Here is a 7482-nt window from a genome sequence, read left to right on the forward strand (position 1 = left end):
TGAATGGGGTGCATATTGCGCGGTATGGGGCGGAATATAAGACACGCGTGCGTATCGCGGGGAATGGGGAGTCTCTTATCAGTAACTAAAGGGGCGTGCAGCTTCAGACGATCTAGTATGTGCTTTCCGGTGGAGGTGGCCGAAAGCCTCCGCAGTTGATTAATATGATGGGCTTCCACGAGTTCCTCCGCGGTATTATAAACCCCCAGACGTTCGAGTCGAGCAGTGTATGCGTGCATGGGCACTTGTAGCGCCGCCTTATAAGCTTTTCTAATGAGGCAATCAATTTTCTGCAGTTCGGTTGTTGTTACATAAAGATAAGGGAGTGAGTAGGTGATGCGGCTTATCACGAAAGCTTGTACCAGCTGGAGTCTTTCTGTCTCCTTAAGTCCTTTGTTACGGGTGGTTATTCGTCGAATTAGGCCGATAGTTTGGTTTACATGCGATGTAATTTGCGATATAAATTGAGTGTTTGATCTGTTACGCTGTATGAAAAGACCAATAATTTTAACACTTCCTTCTGTTGGGACGGTGTTGGTCCCAATCTGAATTTTTATGTCCGGTGGGGCTTCCGATCTACGCTTCGCGGGTAGAAGAAGGAGCTGAGATTTCTGAGGTGAACAGTTGAGTCCTGCCGCACCCGCCTCCTCGACAACCACCTGTGCACCAGCTTGTAGGACTTCTTCTATGAGGGCATCGCTACCACTCGGTACCCAGAGTGTAATGTCATCCGCGTACAGGCTAAAGTGAAGGTGCGGGATTCTTTCCAACCTCTTGGGGATTTTGAGGACGGCGAGATTAAACAAAAGCGGAGACAGTATGGCGCCCTGCGGAGTGCCAACTGAGGGGAGTTGAACAACGTCTGATGTGACGTCTCCGACCTGAATAATTGCAGTGCCAGACGTAAGGAAGTCCCTGACGTAGTTGTAAGTACGCTCTCCAGGGGAGGATGTTGCCAGCCCTTGCAAGATTGCCTTGTGTGATACCCGGTCAAATGCCTTGGTGAGGTCTAGGGCAAGTACAGCGGCCGTGTCCACTTTTGACGGAAGGGTAATTACTTCCCGGGATAGTTGAAGAATATCCTGAGTGGACAATCCTGATATAAAGCCAATCATGGAGTGAGCAAGAAAATTAGTAGAGTTGAGATAATTCGTAAGGCGAACATGGATGATGTGCTCTAGAACTTTTCCCATGCATGAAGTGAGGGAGATGCGCCGAAGATGTTCAATATTGAGCGGCTTCCCCAGTTTAGGTATCAGGGCAATTTTTGTGTGCTTCAGGACTGGGGTAAAACGCCGAGTTTCCAAAAATGGTTATAGTATTTTGTAAGGGTTGAAATAGATTGGTCGTCTAGATTACGGAGCATCTTATTTGTGATGCCATCTGGTCCTGGGGCCGACCCTGGGCGAATGTAAAGGAGGGCGTCTCGTACCTCCGCTTCTGTTATTTCCGCATCTAGTTCAGCATTAGCTTCCCCTGAATAGGACGGAAGAGCCTGTCTATCGCCTGTCGGGATGTAAAGAGAGCGTACTTTATTGACGAGTTGCTGATTTGTGCCCGGGAAATTATGAACTATGGCGGATAGTCGATTCAACTGAGTTGTCTTGAACCGTTCGGGATCTAGAAGATGTCTGAGAAGTGACCATGTGCGTTTCATACTTAAGTTTCCCTTCATATGATCACAGATCTGGCCCCATTGATCTCGCGCTAATTCGGCAGCGTGGTTTTGTATGGACTCGGTTAACTCAACTAGCTTCAGGCGGAGTTTGCGGTTGTGCTTGTTGTTGCGCCAGCAGCGTTGTATGCTTTTGAATGCTTCCCACATGTGCTGTAGGCGGGAATCTACTACATCCGAAGGAATTTCTGGGTCTAAGCGAGTGCTTACAAGTCGGGCACCAGAGATGATTCTGTCCACCCAGTCCTGGAAGTTGTCGGTGCTAACTTTTTCCGAGGGGTTATCAGCACGACGTTGCGGAATTCATCCCAATTAGTAAAATAGGTTTGTCTGGTTCGCGGCGGAATGGTAACGTCAAGGAAGATATCCGTTTGAATAATTAAGTGATTGCTGCCCAGCGATGAATCAGAGCAGGTCCAACGGCAGCGCTTGATTTTGTGAGTGAGAGTGAGGTCTGAGGATGAGCCTTTTTGGACGCTATTTCCAATTCTGGTGGGGATCGAGGAATCTGACTCAATAACAAGCCTGTGTGCTTGTATTTGTTCCCATAGCAGGCGACCCTTCTTTGTACAATGAGAGTATCCCAAAGCAGTATGAGGGGCATTGAAGTCCCCTGCTATGATCAGCATGTGATTCTGGGCTGCCTCCTTAGCAAGAGAAAATAAGTGACCAAATTTGTGCCCAGTATCTTTGGGGCTGCTGTATACGTTAAGTATGTGTATCCTAAGTGCATCTCGTTTATGGGGAAATAAGACGACAAGATCATATGCGATATCAACGCTATCGAACTGAGATATTTGAGCTGGCACATTCTGTTGAACCAAGACCGCCGTTTTTGGATTGGTTATACACTGGAACGCCTTGTAACCCAGGAGCTTAACTGCAGTGCCTGTTTCCTGTAAGACAATAGAGAGTTATAGCAGATCGGAAAAACGGTTCCGGTACGGTACACGGTACCCGTTACCGGACCGTACCGGGAAGTCTCGTTTTAAGAGTTATAGCAGACCGTAACTACCGGCAATGCTACCGTGACTGGGAGCGACTTGTGTTGTACGTCGTTTGGCAATTTTTCGTGAGTCTGTGGCGTTTCCTGTGCTGAAATATAAGTTGTCAGTTCTCAAAAGTGCTCAAGGCAGCAATAGAAAAAAAAACATCCAACGCCCCTACGGAGATTCGAACTGCGACTGCGTGAACATGAAGCGGGCATTCTACCTCTACGCCAGTTCAATAGATGGCGCCAGGAGGTCAAGGTGGGCTCTCAGTACATACGGCTGGCTGTTTCTAGTTTTTCGTTGTATTTAAGAGTCCCTCGCACTGATACTAGGGAGTTTTAGCTGACCGTCTTTCACGGTCCGCTCCGCTCTGATAGCAAGCGAAAGCGGCATTGCGCACGCGTGGCGCGCTTGGCCGCGAACGGCATTGGCTCCGGTTGCGCTGATCGGGCTGCCGATACCGGAGCGGAGCGTCGAAAATGGTCAGCTAAAACTCTCTACTGCCTGTTCCTCACTCGCCGATTTGTAAACGGGCCCCATGTTGCTGTTAATACTAGTTATGTATACCTGTTCCGCCCTTATTTAACCTAAAAGAAGCTATCGGACATGCGTCGCTCGACGGCACAAGCCACGGCAGTTGGGCCGGGAACGTGTTTCGCTTGCTGCTTGAGCTGTCAGAATTGCGCGGATTTCACTTGTTGCAACCTCATTTTTCTTAAACGATCTCATATTTACAAGTCGTTCGACTAGGCGTGAGCTAATCGCACGTCTCGCAAACTCTTCCAAAGCGGCCGCCCGCTTTCGAACGACGGGCACGGTGCGTCTCGGTACCGTCCGGCCAAGTCGCTCCGGTATACGGTAGGGTTCTGCGCATGCGCGGTGGCGTCCAGACGGTAGAGGCTACCGTACGGGAACCGTTTTTCCGATCTGCTATAACTCTCTAATAACTACAGGGGGTAACTCCGTAGGCTGAATGAGCATCTGCAGATTGGGGCATTTCCTGCGGTACCCTCTGCAATTCCACTGCCAGACTCGGAGCACCTCCTTATTGCTGCTCATACGTGGTGTCATAAGGGGGCTGGTTCACCGCAAGAGAGGCCGTGGAAGCGTTAATACGGGCAAAAATTTCCCTCATGAAATTGTGCAGTTCTTTTCGTAGTTCTTCAATGTTGGCCTGAACAATGGAGAGATTGCCTTGCAGAGCTTGATAAAAGTTGGAGTATTCTGCCTTTTGCTCCAGGAGCGCCTGCTTACATGAGTCTTCTATAGCGGTAAGGTGCTTCCCCACCAGTTCCTCTCCGTCAGACAAGGCGGGAGCGGACTGGGAGTCGTCTAAAACTGCCTTACGCTTGGCTGGAAAGGAATTGGGAGAGGGAGAGGGCGCTTCTTTCATGTGAGGAGTAATTCTCTGTTCCAGAGATTGGTTTTCCTGCCTTAGTGCTGCGTTCTCCTGGCGAAGGAGAGTCATTTCCGCCCTAATGGCGTTAAGCTCTTTAAAGGAGCCATGAAGAGAAAATGCAGGTTGGTTTTATTCGAAAGAATTCGTGTTTTATAGTGCCCCCAGCGCTTGTCCGGATACAAACGGTGCTTTATTCACTGAGAAATTAAACAATTTAGGTTAAAATTTTGATTTTCCCGCTCAATCGTGCGTTTTCGTGGTCCCAAATGACATCACAGGAACCGACCGTTCTGCAGCCTAGAATACCTTCATTCACGCATCCGCCGTACAGGGTAGAGACACGTATACGCTGGCGCCGCCATTTTCGGTTGCTCGCTCAACGCCGAAGCAAGTCATTGTGTCAAAACCGCGCTAAAAGTATCGCCGCAACACGGTTTACTGAAGAAGTTTGAATCATATTGTCTGTTTCGCGTTGCTAGGTCTCGTGGGAAACGAAAAGAATAACGCGTTGAGCCCGTTGGCCCAATTGCGGCGGCACGGGACCGTTCAAAGGTTGTCTCCACCCTGTACAGCGGTGTTGGTTTGTTCCCGCGTTTCTTTACGTTCCGTAACCTAGATGGCGCCACCATACCGTGGCAAGCGTTTGGTTTGTTTTTGCCCGCATTTAAACCTGGCTTGTTTTTGTTCTGGGAGAAAATATTCGTTCCCTGAAACAGTGCTCGCTCGACAAATGGGGTCACGTAAGACACCGTTGCTTGCGTCAATCGGCCAGTGTCGTCTGAGACAACCCCAAGCCCCGTAGTGCTGTGCAGCTAAACCAAAGCATGCTGTGCGCAGTACGAACAGCAGAACGCATCAGTACTTCTATGTTTACATGTGCTTTCGTAACATCCACTGTTTGTCCCATCATTCTTACTGCTTTGTAAAGAATGTGCCCTAAATTTAAGCGCAAATCGCTTGTTTGTCTAGTTTGTAAGCTCTACCTAATTTGCGTCTGCTTCTGCCAGCCTCCGCCAATCTCAGAGCTTAGCTCATGTGACATCATAGGTTCTGTTGCGGGAAATGAGCTGGTGGGTCGCATGACCATTCCCGTTTTTCCTAATTATGTAGCTTATTTGAGCGAAGTTTACGTTAAAAGTGGTGTCAGTATGATTCTAACGAGACAATCTTTTGAATGAACCAAACTTGTGTTTTCTCTTCATGGCTCCTTTAAGGATGTCATGGGAGGGAGAGAGGGGCGGGAGCGGGTGTGACGAGCCAGGGTGGGAGGCGCTCGGGTAGCTCACCTGTTTTCCGAAGTTCAGTTCAGGTTTTGACGAGGTGACCCGGCTGCGGGGCGAGAAGGGGTTGCCACCAGTTGTTTTGGGTCCCGCGTCGTTGGCCTGGCTGGTGGGATTATCCTTTGGTTTGTCTTGTGATCGCGGGAATTCGGCGTCCTTTTCAGGGGTCCTGTTGATATTGTGGCCTTCAGCCACGATCTGGGCAAATTTTGGTTGTCGTCTGCGCGGTTGGAATCGTCGTTTAGGGCAATCCGCAGTCCCAGTGATATGAGGGCCCTCACAGACGATGCACCTGGGAGAACAGAGGTGGGCTTCCGCGGGGTTCACTATGCCGCAGCTGGAGCAGTGGGGACGAGCTTGAGCGTTCGAATTCGGGCACACATCTGGTCTGTGTCCGGCCTGCCAACATGCTGTGCAGGCCTCTGTCTTCCTCCGAAACGGCTTGCAGCGATAGGTAGTTGCCCTGTAGCGGATCCAATAGGGGACGTGCATTCCGTCGAAGAGAATTTGGACCATATTGGCAGAGTTCAACCTTTTGGCGTCCAGTATTTTAGGATCCGGGTTGTAGTTGCAAATGCTGTTCATGATCTGCTCTGGAGTATCGTCTTCGGGAATGTTGAAGATTACACCGACAACGGTGTTGGCTGGTGCCGAGACGTGAGCTGCAATTTCATACTGCTGTCCACGGAGCGTGAGGGAGTTGATGTTGGCGTACATTTTCGCTCGTTCCTCTGATGGGGTGCTGATGATGACGTAGTTGGCGACCTGTTTAATTCTTATCTGGTCATCTCGGTCAGGGGCTAATCCAGCTTGAGCCTGGATGAAGTCAGCTAGCGTTGCTTGTGCGACAGACGTTAACGCTAGTCCGCCTCGTGGGCGTAAGATAATTTTGATGTCGGAGGCTGGCAGTGGGGAAGCAGGTGGCTGGCGCTTCGGAGGGCACTGGCGACCTTGTGCTGCGCGCATTGAGCCTGGAGTATTCATCATGCTTGTGGAGGCTTGTTCCGCGGCGTGCAAGACTTGTTGGCGGGGCCGGATGGTGGCCTAGCCAGGCTTCTGAAACTCAGCGGGGTCCATCTCTTCACCATCAACAACGTTTTCCATGCTGGGGAATTGAGCGGTGTCGCTGCGCCGCAGGCGGTAGAGTGGAACGCCGCAGCTGCGGCTCAAGCGAGCTAGATGGAATCGCGAGGCCGAAGTAGGCCTAGCGCGGTCGGCGGTGTGGTCGCACTTTCAGATGGTTGTAACTGTCCGGTGGGCACTCCGATGTCCAAGATATTGGATCCCGGGAATCCGTGTGACACAGCGATCCTCGTGGTACCAATCTTGAGAGCGGGGGTGTCAATATACCAAAGAAACGAGGGGCTAAAGACGGAGCCGGTGTGAAGGGCATCCGCCGAGGACAGCTCGTGCCCGCACCTAGCTCCAGCTCAGTGAACTGGTGGTGAAGGAAGCAACAAAGACAGCACCGCGAGCGATACTGGCTCTAGACCTGAAAGGGGCGTTCGATAACGTGTCGCACGCGGCCGTGCTGTAAAATCTAGGAAGAACGGGATGCGGCCGGCATACGTTCGGCTACATCAAAGACTTCCTGACCAAAAGAACGGCAATGATCAGGATTGGCAAGGAGAAGTCAGAACCCTTGGAGCCCGGGGACAGCGGCACCCCTCAGGGGTCTGTCCTGTCGCCTCTGCTGTTCAATTTGGCACTCCTTCCCCTACCCTCGTTATTCGAGTGAATAGACGGTGTGAGCCACGCATTATACCCCGATGACATCACGGTGTGGACCAACAGCGCGGGCTCTGACGCCTGGATGGAAGGAGTGCTGCAGAGAGCGGCGGAGGCTGTCCACGGATACGCCAAGTCCTGCGGCCTGAGCTGCTCCCCGCAGAAGTCAGAACTGCTCATCGTCCAATCGGGCAGGCCAAAGAAGCAAGCACCCCCAAGCGTAACTATAAACATCGACGGCATGCAAATCATACCGACTGAACAGATTCAGATCCTGGGCCTGTTACTCAGGGGAGACGGAAAAGCCTCGCCCGCCGTCACCAAGATCAAGCACTCGACGGAACAAATCGCATGCATGATAGGTAGAGTTGCGAACCGCAACCACGGACTGAAAGAAGAAGACGCTCT

Source organism: Haemaphysalis longicornis, unplaced genomic scaffold (genome assembly GCF_048455015.1).
Source record: "Haemaphysalis longicornis isolate Haplotype H1 unplaced genomic scaffold, Haemaphysalis longicornis Haplotype H1 scaffold_8, whole genome shotgun sequence".
NCBI lineage: Eukaryota > Metazoa > Arthropoda > Arachnida > Ixodida > Ixodidae > Haemaphysalis > Haemaphysalis longicornis.